The sequence below is a fragment of the Elephantulus edwardii genome, unplaced genomic scaffold (genome assembly GCF_000299155.1).
Source record: "Elephantulus edwardii isolate Elephantulus edwardi_28Jun2011 unplaced genomic scaffold, EleEdw1.0 scaffold00235, whole genome shotgun sequence".
In the NCBI taxonomy this organism is placed as follows: domain Eukaryota; kingdom Metazoa; phylum Chordata; class Mammalia; order Macroscelidea; family Macroscelididae; genus Elephantulus; species Elephantulus edwardii.
The window spans coordinates 2,476,100-2,489,152 of NW_006399985.1; the positions used below are offsets into that span (position 1 = coordinate 2,476,100).

Sequence of the window (13,053 nt, forward strand, 5' to 3'; positions counted from 1 at the left end):
CCCTTTGTGGGGTTCCAAATCCAATGGGATAGCTCACAGACCACACAGAACCATATTGGGGAAATCAAAAGATTATAATCCAGATTAGTAACAGATGGATATAGTCAGGGCAGCTTCCAAAATATGTGTGCAGACATCTCAGCCTTGAGCCTCATGGCTTTAGATCACTGTTAAAAATTTCTCAGTCCTGCCAATATTGGCTCTCCCCCACTCCCCACAATCCTTCAAATTGTCCAACAAACTTGGGCAAAGGCTCTTAGCTTAGCTCTGGTTCTGTCCATGAGAGGTTAGCAGCCAGCTCTGTCTCAAGTCAGGTCTCTCTGATCCTCTCTTTTTTCAGCTATGGCTGTTGCTGCCTGCCATAGGTGTACCTGGAGCAAGATGTCTTGTTTTAAAGGCCATCCTATATTCTCTTGCTGTTGCTGCTGCTTCTTCTCTTTCTCCTCCTCCTCTTCTTCCTTCCTCCTCCTCCTTCTCTTCCTCCTCCTCCTTCTCTTCCTCCTCTTCCTCTTCTTCTCTTCCTCCTCCTCCCTCTCCTCCCACCTTCCTCCTTCCATCTTCCTCCATCCTTCCTTCTCCTCCCTCCTTCCTCCTCCTTCTTCTTTTTGCTGGTGGAAACGTCTAATCAGCTGCTGAAAGAGCTCGATTTATCGGTGAGACTAGCCAACCCCCATAAGAATCGGTGAAACAGTCAATCCCCTTGTAGATAGACTAATATGCCCTATTTGTATATTCCCACCCATCTACATGATCAAGTCAGGTTTAATGGCTAGGAAAGTAAAATTGAAGGATAAACTCCCCATGGTCCTCTTACCATTTGTCAATATCCTACCCAACATTTTGGACCCTTGACATTTGTGAAGACATTTTGACAACACAGACTGGCAGGATATCTCTTTCCTGTGATCTCTAACAAATATCTCCAGGACATAGTTATTCATTTTCTTGGCCATCCATGGAATATTCAGTGCTCTTCTCCAATACTGCAGCTCATAAATTTTTTTCTGTCATCCTTATTCATTGTCCAGGCCTCAGATCCATAGTTAGTAATTTGAAAGATCATGGCCTGAATCAGACACACCTTAGTCCTCAAACTGACGTCACTACTCCTCCTCAATAATTTGGAAAGGTCCCTAACTGTATATTTTCCCGTTGCAACGTGTCTCCTTAGTTCCTGATTGTTCATACCAAGGGTGTTAATTGCGGATCCAAGCAAGATGAAGCTGTTGACAGTTTCATTTCCTCTCCATCCATCATGACACTGCCTATTGGTCCAGTGGTAAGAATCTTTGTTTCTTGATATTGAGACTCAATCCATGCTGAAGGCTGCATTCCTTGATCTTCTGCAGCAAGTGCTTAACATCTTCCTTATTTTCAGCAAGTAAGTTTGTGTCATCTGCATAATTCTGGTTATTGATGAGTCTCCCTCCAATCCTGATCTCACATTCCTCTTTATAAACTGCACCTTCTCAGATAATTTGCTCAGCATATAGACTGAACAAGTATGGAGACAGAATACATCCCTGACACACTCCCTTTTCAGTTTCGAACTATGCAGTTCTCCCTTGCTGAATAAGTACAACAGTTTCCTGCTTCAGGTATAGGTTCCTCATGACAACGTTGATTACCAATTCAATTCATATACCTTGTATTATCCTTACTAAAATGTTTTCCTAAATAAAATATATTTTTTAATTTTTACCAATGAGCTCCGAAAGTAACACTATGTCTTAAAATTGTTTGTTCTTTCACAATGCCTTGAATATAATGGTTACTAAAAATTGACTTAAAAGAGGCTCTCGAAAAACATAAAAATTCTTTTGAAAAGTTTTCACTTGGAATCTCACAAACATACTTCTCTTTAATAATATCCCTGTTGAAAACTGGTGAAATCATTCTTAATGATGATCACACCTAAGGAATATAAGAATAAACTCTTTAAATTATGACGGTCGATGAATTAAATATCATACAAAAGATAGTTTTTAACTTTGTTTATAGTATTTATGGTATCATGTTGTTGGTTTTAGGTGTCCGTGTGATTGACAGCCTCTGGAAAACTTCTAGAGGGTCATCTATGAGTTGGCTTGACACAACAGCACATGAAAACAGCAAGGACTCTAGCATGTTTCCAAGTCTGTAAGTATTTACTGGAGGAGACTGCTCATCTTTTCCTGTGAATTCACACTGCCAAACTTTCAGTTACACACTATGCACCAAGGTTTCTTACTCTATGTACTCTTTAGTGATAGCAGGACTTGGCATTCAACAGAAACCATTCACTTTTCAAGGATTACAGTGTTTCCAACTCATACTCAGTGTATTCTCCATTTGACCTCTGAATCCATTCCTCTTGTATTTTTGCTTAACTTGCCTCTTTCCTTTTTAAAAACATTATTCCCCTAATGGATTTTCTTTCAGGATGAAACTGAGTTCAGTATGAATCAGACTTTCAGAGTTGCAGGAGACCGTTAGGAAAAACGAAACCTCAACTTCTCATCTTACTAATAGGTGGAATGCTGATGTTCAAAGAAGTGACACAATTTATCTAATCTGTGAGAATGACTCAGGTCTCCTAAATTTTTACTCAATGACCTTCTGTAATGCAATATGTTCAAATGAGAATCTCAAGGACCAAGCAATTGTGAAGATCACAGACAATGTTTCCCCCCTTTTTAAGATTAATTTTAATGAAAGTTAACAGAGACTTAGGTTTTCCAATCATTTATTGTTGCACTTTTGTCCCTGCCCCCAACCCCCCAATTCACTCTTCTTGAAAAGTAAAAGAACTTTTTCATTGTTATGCAATCCCTCCCCTCAAGTTCACTCCATTGTGCAGCTTTCATTCTGGACTCCTGTCATGACAATAATACCCAATCATATATCCCTTTTAAACAGTTCTCTCCCTCATCTGTTTCAATGCAGTATACATCATTCCTCCCCTCCTTCTCTGTCTTCCCTCAACCCCAATATCAGTCCGGTTTTACAACAGTGGCCATATGCAGCATTTGGTGACTGTGTGAGGTTGGTAACAATTTCATCTTGCTTGGGCCCACAATCAACACTCTTGGCCCTAGCAGAAAGAAGGTAAAAAGACAAGATACTTTAGGAAAACCTGCTATCAGAGACCTCTCCAGAGTGCTAAGGAGTAACAGTGTAAGTCTAGAGACTAAGATGTGCCTTATCCAGTCCCTGGTCTTCTCAATTACTTGCTATGCATCTGAGAGCTGGACAATGACTAAGGATGACAGAAGAAGAAGCAATGCTTTTGTGTTGCAATTCAAGAGAAAAAGAGGATTTGTCTTGCAAAGGGTGAAACCAGGTTGGTCCTTGGAAGCAAAGATTTAAAACTTTCACATATTTTGAGCATGTTGTCAGAAGGGACAAGTCTTTGAAGAAGGACATCATGCTTGAAAAAAAATGGAGGATTGGTACAGAAAAGGAAGACCCTGGATGAGATGAGTTGACACAATGATTGTGACAGTGGGGGTTGGAGATAGATTGATTCAAGATAGGGTAGAGTTCAGAGCTAATGTTCATAAGATGACTAGGAATCATAGTTGACTTGATGGCACATACCAACAATATATTAATTTTTGAGTTGTCCTTACCAATCCATTGTATAAAATGTTCTTGATATCGGTTTCGTTGTTGTTGGTTTTAGGTTGTTAGATGTTGTTGAGTCAAGTGTAAGTCAGAACAACTCTATGTACAGCATATATGAACCCTGTCCTATCCTGTGCCATCCCCGTCATATCTGACATACTTGAGCCCATTGCTGCACTCACGGTGTCAAACCATCTTGTTGCTAGTCTTCCTCTCTATCGCCATCCTCAACTTTTCCATTCATGATGCCCATCTCGAAGGAATAGCCTCCTAGCAACACGCCTGAAGCATGTGAGGTGGAGTTTTATCATCTTTGCCTCCAGGGAGCCCTCTGGCTGTACCTTCTCAAGTCCTCCTCACTTTCAGCGAGCAAACTTGTGTTATCTACATAGCTAAGGATATTGATGAGTCTTCCTACAATCCTGATTCCACATTCTTCCTCATAGGTCCATCTTCTTGAATAATTTTCTCAGCATAGATACGGAGAAAGGATATACCCTTCAGACATGCCCGTATTATTTCATACCATATAGGTTTCTAGTATTGTGTTAGCACCACAGCCTCTTGGTTTAGAGACAGGTGTCTAATAAGCACAATTAAATGTTCCAGGATTCCCACTCTTCTCACTGTTAACCATAATTTGTTATTATCTCTGCAATCAACTGTCTCTGCATAGTCAACAAAGCACAAATAGACATTCTTCTGGTATTCCGCACCAGAATCCATTCCTTGCACCAGGATCCGTTTGACCCAAGCAATGATATCTCTAGAGCCATGGCCTCTTTTATATCCTGCTTGAACTTTTGTCAATTCCCTATGTACTATTCTTGCTGTTTTAAGAAGTCTTTTCAGCAGTATTTTGTTTGTATGTGATAGTAATGATGTTGTTTGGTAATTTCTATACCTGTTGGATCACCTTCCTTGCTAATGGGAACAAACATGGATCTTTTCTAGTCACATCTGTCAGGCAGCTGTCCTCCAGATATCCTGGATTAGACTTGTGAGCACATCCACAGCTGCATCTGTTCTTTGATATATGCCATTTGATATCCTATTGATTACTGGGGCCTTATTTTTGGCCATTGCCTTCAGTGTAGCTTGAAATTCTTCCTTCCTTATTCAATGATAAGGAAAGAAGATGGTATAATACGTGATATAATACTTGATGATATAATAGTTTCTGAAGTATTTTAGTGCCAGCCAATTCTTTTTAATTCTTTCCTTCCATCATCTTTTGATGCTTCCTGGATCGTTCAAGATTTTTGCTTATAGCGTCTCTAAGTATTGCAATTTGAGACTTGAATTATTTTTTAGTTCTTTGAGCTTGAGAAATGCTAACTGAATTCTTCCCCTTTTGATTCTCCAATTCTCAGTCTCTACATATTTGATCATAATAATTTTCTGGATCATTCTGGAACCTGTAATACTTTATCCTTTGATTCTCCTTTATCTGGAATTTCCTTATACTAATTAACTGCCTGGTAATTTTATTTATAAATTATTGATGATATCAGGAGAATCTTGGCTCAATGCATAGAATGCCAGAAAAGTGTTTATCTGTGTTTTATTGATTATGAAAAGGAATTTGACTGTGCAGATAACAAAAATTATAAAAAATAGTGTAGACAATGGGAATTACAGAATATTTAAGGGTACTCATGAAAAACCTGTATATAGAACAAAAGGCAGTTGTTTGAACAAAACAAAGCAATTCTCTGTGATTAAAAGTCAAGAAAGATGTGTTTTAGGAATGTATCTTTTCAGCAGCCCTGTTTACTCTGCATATTAAGCAAATTATCAAATAAGCTATTCTATAGGAAGAAGAATAGAAATGGAAGAAGACTTGTCAACAACCTGAAGTGTGCACTTGACACAACCTTGTTTATAGAAAGTGAAGAGGATTTATTGATGAGGTCAAAAGTATCTTTCACTATGTATCATACACCAACTTAAAACAAAAATCCTTACAACAGGACTAATATGTCCAATAATAATAAATGAAGTAAGAATTGTAGTTGTCAAGGATTTCATTTTCCTGGAATCTATAATCAATGTCTGTGGAAACAACAGTAATGAAGCCAACAGTGTTGTTATGGGAAATCAATTACAAGATTCAACACTAAACATAGCAGCTTGAGGACCAAGGTGCCAGGCCTAAACCATGGCACTTTCAATGATCTTAGACATAATTATGAAAACTGGACAATAAATAAGGATGACCAAAGTATGATTGATACATTTGAATTATAGTGTTGGGGGAGAATATTCAATTGCCATTGAAAAACCATGGGTTGAAGAAGAATGAACAAATCTCTCTTAGAAGTACAAGTAAAATGATCCTCAGAAGTGAGGTTGGGAAGACTTTTCTCCCTTATTTTGAGCAAGTCTTGTTATCAGGAGGAATACAATGCTGGCTATGTAGATAAGTAAGAAAGGGTAAAACCCTTGAGAAGATGGATTGTTACAGTTCCCACAAAAACGAGCTTAAGCATAGAAATGACTGTAAAAACTGTGCAAAAGGAACATATGATTAGGCATTATTTGTATGACAACAGTCCAGAACAAAGTGGTCTGGGGGAGGGAACGAGGGAAGAACTCATGCAGTGACGAATTATTTTTAGGTGAATTGGGGGAATTAGGGAGGGAAATGTGCAAAAATCAATGAATGAAAACCCAACTTTTCTGTAAACATTTTCAAAATCACAAATTAAAGAAAGATGGATGGCCAGAGAAAGAGAGGAAGAACGTTGACACTATGAATTGACACAATGACTGTAGCAACGGACTCTGGATCAGGCATGCCTTAGTCTCCAGACTGACATCATTGCTCTTCAGTACTCTGGAGAGGTCCCTGACAACTGACTTGCCCAATTCAATTTGTTTCTTGATTTCCCGATTGTTGTGTGTCGATATTAGCCATCACACAATGTAAAGCTAATACTTTTTTCCAATGATCTGTTTTATGTCAGTTACTTTCAGTATTCATTATGTATTTCTATGTCCCTACTTATAATTCATCCCTAGTTACTATATTGTTGCTATGTGCCTTCAAGTCGCCTGTGATGCATAGCAACCAAATATACAACTGCCATAAACCTCGCTCTACTGTCTCTGATATACATACCCCCATTACCCTAGTCACTGGATCAATCCATCTCATCGAGAATCTTCCTATCTGGCTGTCCCTCCACCCTCCCAAGAATGACATCCTTGAAACAAGCCCAAAGTATGTCAGGTGAAGCTTCAGAATCCTTGCCATTATGGAGCAGCTTGGTCTCACCCTCTCCAGGATAAACCTCTTTGTTCTCCTAGCCATCTGTGGTATATTCAGTACTCTTCTCCAGCACCACAGCTCAAAGGCATCAATTTTTCCATCATGCCTAGTCATTGTCCTGCTTTCTGATGCATACAAGTAGTAGCAAACACTATAGCCTAGGTCATAGATTACTATATTAGCACAGGATAATTTAACTTTTTGTTGGCTTAATAATAAGTTTCTGATCACTCCTTCCAATTTGATCTAAACATCTTCAGGACTGGTAAAAATTTTGTTACATAATTAGAGTTTTGGTGAGACCAAGCTTCAACACAGTGATGCAGACATACATAGAACAGGTCGATTACAAATAAAATGTTGGGCTCATATTTATAGAATGAATTAATTTGCAAATGCTTCTCATGGTGTTATGTTTTATCACTCTAGCTCATAAGAACGGAGTAAAATTTCAACTGAAAGATATTTGATTCAAGAGTTTCTATTTTTTATCAGGAGAAATATGTTCATCAACACAGCTACAAACCTTAATCATGATTAATAAGAAACAACATTTCAAGAAATGACATATTCCAGTCTGTACATAGAGTTATATAATTCACAGCTGCTTGTGATTAATCACAGTTTGTAATTACTTTTGTGTTTAGTTTATATTCCCTTGAAAGGAAGAGATGTGAATGTGTATGATCTGAGTGAACAAAAATTTTGAGCACAGGAAAACTAATAGATCAGCATTAGTGTTCATTAATGGGAAGTTTTGCTTTTCCAACAACTATAATCAGTGAGACATCTGGAAGTATGCTTAAATTGGGCTTCATGGGCCTTGATCATATAACAAATTGTAGGGGCATAAATTATGATGCTTAGGTGGTATAAATTAGCCACTTCCTTAGAGATTCCCAAAGAGAAGACAGATGCTCAAGTGGCCCCACATCCAAGATGCCTTGTGCAGCATTCTAACACATCTGCCATTTTTCTCATCATTCAGTATTTTATTTCTAGTCATGTCAATTGCCTCAATACCAAAATGTGTTGGAACACATCACGATTGCATTTAATTATCTCTGTCTTCACCCTACTTCATACACTGGACCACAGTGTTACGTATTTGTATACTTCTACAATGAAAGTGTAATGCTATTCTACCCTAAAGAATTTAATTTATATATTATGTATAGTCTTTCTTTCCTTCATATTTTGATGTTATTGTTAAGTGCTGTTGAGTTGTAGGCAACTCATAGAGACCCTATGAACTAAAGTCCTCGACACTTATGTGACTTTCATCCTTTCTCCAGATTCATAAGTTTTCTGGAGGCAAGCTATTTACGGAAGTGGATGCCATTCCTGCTTCCAAGTTTGTTTTATTTGGGAAGCACCATCAAACACTGGCTGCCATGGGTAACCATTAACACATTTGACACATCAGTGTCACAGTGTTCAGCTTCACGGCAACCACAAGTTACCTTTGTACAGCAAGTGGACAGACCAGGGCTATACGACTGAGAAGAATGCTTGAACAAAAACAATGACAAACAGGCCTGAGGGTCGCGGATTAAAAGTCACCCACCTTTGGCTTGGTAGCATAGCTTTCTGTCCACTGGACCAGCTGAACTCTCTCTATGTTGATGTTAAGATAATCGTTTCCTAATAAACTATCACTTCTATTCAGAGGCAAATGAATATATTTTCAACTGCTTTGTATGCATGAAAGTTGGGCAATGAATAAAGAAGACCAAATAAGAATTGATGCCTTTGAGTTGTATTGTTATCAAAGAATTTTTAATGTACCAGGGAAGTAAGATTAACAAACAAATCCATGTCGGAAGAAGTGAAGCCAGACCGTTCCTTAGAAGCAAGAATTTACAGAGTGCATCTCACATACTTTGGCCATGTAATTGAGAGGGGCCAGTCTCTGGACAACGCTGTTTTGTTCTGAAATATACAAAGTTACCGAGAGAAGAGCACACTCAATGAGACTGTTGTTGTTAGCTGTCATCAAGTTGAATATGACTCATAGTGATCCTAATAACTGCAGAACCCTGTCCTGTCCTGTCCTGTGCCATCCTTACAATCTCTAACACCCAGCTGCAGTCACTCTATCCCTCCACCTCTCCAAGCATGGTGTCCCTCTCCAAGGAAGAGTCTCCTAGCAACATGCCCATTGTATGTGAGATGAAGCTTGATTATCTTTGCCTCCAAGGGGAACTTGAGCTTCAATTTCTCCAATACATACATGTTCTTTGGCATTCCAGGGGTATTCAGTACTTTTCTCCAAAACTATAATTTAAAGGCATTGATTATTCTGTAATTCTTATTTATTGTGCAGGTCTCAGTTGCACAGAAACTGATAGAAAAAAACATGGTCTGAATCAGGTGCACTTTAGTCCTTAAACCGACATCATTGCTCCTCAACAATTTAGAGAGGTTCTTACCTGCAGACTTTCTTAGTGCGATACATCTCCTATCTCATGACTGCTGATACCGAGGGTGTTGATTGTGGATCTAAGTAAGATAAAGTCATTGACAGTTTCAATTTTTTTCCCCAATTTTTGTCCATCTATCACGATGTTACCTAGCAGTCCAATGGTAAGAATTTTTATTTTCTTGACATTCAGATCCATATTGAAGGTTGTAGTCTTTTTTTATTTTTTGGTGGTGGTTGTTGTGTGCCGTCTAGTTGGATTCAACTACTACAGGAGGAGATTGCCCCTCCTTCTCCAGTGGAGCACCTCAGTGGATTCGACCCACGCGCCTTTGAGATTGCAGCTTCTTGCCACTAGGACACCAGAGTTCGGAAGCCTGCAGTCTTTGATCTTCCGCAGTAAACCCTTCTGGTTGTCCTCACTTGACAGTGAATACAATTGTGGGTTTAAGCACAGCAGGGAACGTGAAGATGCAAGGGACTGGGCAGGGTTTGGTTCTGTTGTGTACAGAGTTGCTATGAGACAGGCAACTTGAGGGTACCTAGAAACAAATGAACACCTCATGGGTGTCTCCATTTCATCTGAGATGTCATTACAATCCTCTAGTAAAAAACAAGGAAAAGTTCTGTGCCCTTGTCCTGAGAAAAAGACAGAAAATAAGTTTCAAAATATTTCTGCTTTTCTAGATTATAATGCATAGACCACTGATATCTTTTCTTCCAATGACTTCTCTGATTTTAAAACTTTTTTCATATAAGACAAATGCTTTTTTTATGTAAAACTAAAGAAAATTTATGTTGTTGTTGTTATGTGTTGTTAAGTCACCTGTGACTCATAGTGACTCTGTGTACAGCAGCTCTGAAGCCTGCCCTGTCCTGAATCAGACTCATTGACTCCGACACACCTACCTTCATTGCCCCAGTTACTGTATCAATACATCTTATCCAGGGTCTTCCTCTCCTACTCTGTCCTTCCACCCTTCTCAGTATGGTATCTTTTTTCAAGGATTGGTCCCTCTTGGCCACATGCCCAAAGGATGTGGGATGGAGCTTCAAATCTTATCCTCCAAGGAGAAACTTGGTTTAACCTTCTCCAAGACACATTTATTTGCTTAGTGGTCCATGAATCTTCTCCAGCACCACAACACGAAGGCATCGATTCTTCTTCTGTCATCCTTAGTCATTGTTCAGCTCTCTGATGCATAGCAAGTAATCACAAAGATCATGAACTGGATCAGGTGTACTTTAGTCTCTAGACTGACATTTTTGTTTCTTGATACTCTGGAAAGGTCTCCAACAGCAAATTTGCCTAACCTTTTGATTTCCTAACTGCTGGTGCCAAGACTGTTGATTGTGGAGCTGAGCAAGCTGTAACAGTTAACCTCAATCTCTTCTCCATCATGGTGCTGCCATTTGTTCCAATGGGAAGAATCTTTTTCTTCTTGATGTTGAGGTTTAATTCACACTGAAGACTACAGTCTTTGACCTTCTGCAGCAAGCACTTCAGGTCCTCCTCGATTTCAACAAGCAGGCTGTGTCATTTGTATAACACAGATTGCTGACGAGTCTTCTTCCAATTCTGATGCCACATTCTTCCTCATCAAGTCCAGCACCCCAAATTGTCTGTTCTTCATATAGATTGAAAAGGTATGGGGACAGGATGCATCCCTGACACACACCCCACTCCTGACTTTGAACCATGCAGTATTTCCCTGCTCTGTTCTGAGGACTGCTTCCTGGTCCAAGTATAACATTTACCTAAGCACAATCAAATGTACAATTTTTATACCACATTCTTCCTGATAAAATCCAGCATCTTGAATGTTCTGCATACAAGTTGAAAAGATATAGAGACAGAATGCATCCCTGATGCACTTCTTTCTTGTTTTTGAACCTGCACTATTTCCTTGCTCTGTTCTGACAACTACTTCCTGGTCCAGGGATGGGTTTCACATAAGTTCAAGCAAGTGTTCTGGGATTCTCATTCTCCTCAGGGTTAGCTACAATTTGTTGTGATACACACAGTCAAATACCTTTTCATGTCAGTGAAACACAGACAGACATTTCTCCTGTACTCTGACTTCAGCCAAGATTCTTCTGACATTGACTGTGATGTCCCTAGTGCCATGGCCTCTTCTAAACTCAGCTTGTATTTCTGGGAGTTTTCTGTCAATATATTGTTTCAGTCATTTTTTGATAATTCTCAGCAAGATTTGCTTTTTGTGTCAGTTATAGCGTTTGATAATTTTCACATTCTGTTGGGTCACCTCTTTTTTGGAATGGGAATAAATATGAATCTTTTCCGGTCAGTTGGCCAAGTAATTTCCCTCCTAGTTTCCTGGCACGGCCAGATGAGTATATCCAGGGCTGCATCTGTATATTGGAATTTGTCGATGACATGTAGTCTCTCAACCTGAAAGGTCTTGTTTTTTTCCAATTCTTTCAAAGGAGCTTGAACTTCCTACTTCATCACCATTGCACCTTCATCATATATTGCTTCAAGAAATTCTTTTGTACCAGCCAATTATTTTTGGTATTGTGATTTTCTATACTCTTTCCATAGTCTTTTAATGCTTTCTGGATCATTCAGTATTCTAAGCATAGCGTCTTTAAGTATTACAACTCAAAACTTGAATTTTTTATTCAGTTCTTTCAGCTTAAGAAATGCTGAACAAGTTCATCCCTTTTGATTTTCTGACCCTATCTCTTTATACAGTTTATTGCTTTAACTTCTCAAGCTGCCCTTTGAAGTCTTCTGTTCAGGTCCTTACATTCCTGTTTTCTTCCTTTTGCCTTGGCTTCTCAGTGTTCTGGTGCATTTACAGTAAAAAAGACCATTTATAGATCCATTCTTAAATGCAATGTAGTGAGTGACAGGATAATATCCATATGCATACAAGGAAAACTTGTTAATAACACTACCATTCAAATAAATGCATCAACAACTAGATCAAAAAAGAGGATGTAAAAGCTTTCTAATTATCTTTTGTAGTGAGAAATTGATCAAACAAGATACATCAAGAATAATGGGGGCAGGAATGCAAAAGTTGGGAATAGAAAAAAAGGATCAGTAATAAAAAATCATGGACTTGGTGACAGAAATGAGGCTGGAGATAGATAGAATTTTGTACAGTCAACAATTTATTAATTGCAAATATGTTTTAAGGAAACACAAATGGCAACTATACACATTGACCTCACCTGCTGGTCTACAAAGGAATCATATTGACTTGATCTGTTGAAAGAATTGATGGAGAAGCTCAATATCAGCTGTGAAAACTAGGCCAGGCACCGATTGTGGAACAGAGTATCAACTACTCATATGCAAGTTCAAACTGAAGGTAAAGAAAATGAAATCAAAACCACAAGAACCAAAACTTGATTTGAAGTTAGCCTGTCTTATCTAAATAGAAAAACCATCCGTAGTACAAGTTTGAGGCTTCTGACCCTAATTAATCAAGACCAGATGAACTGTGGGAAAATATTAAAAATAGTACCCATGAAGAATGTGAAAGGTCATTACAAAAATAGAGGAGAAAGAAAAAATTAAGATGGATGTCAAACAGTCTCTGAATTTTAAATTTCTTGGCATATTTTTTAGAAAAAAATCTTACCACTTGTTAGTGAGCATGTTGAAGGCTATATTTGTCTGTTGAGATATCTCAGTTGATATTTCATCAATTCTAGGGTCAATATTTTTTTTATGCAGCTTGAGTGTCTATCTTCATTACCATTGCACTTTGAAAATCTC

The 13,053-nt window shown here is 38.4% G+C and overlaps 1 pseudogene; it reads right to left on the reverse strand.

Moving 5' to 3' along the window:
• Positions 1 to 1,861: 1,861 nt before the first annotated feature.
• Positions 1,862 to 13,053, reverse strand: part of LOC102845653 — a 12,583-nt pseudogene continuing 1,391 nt past the window's right edge.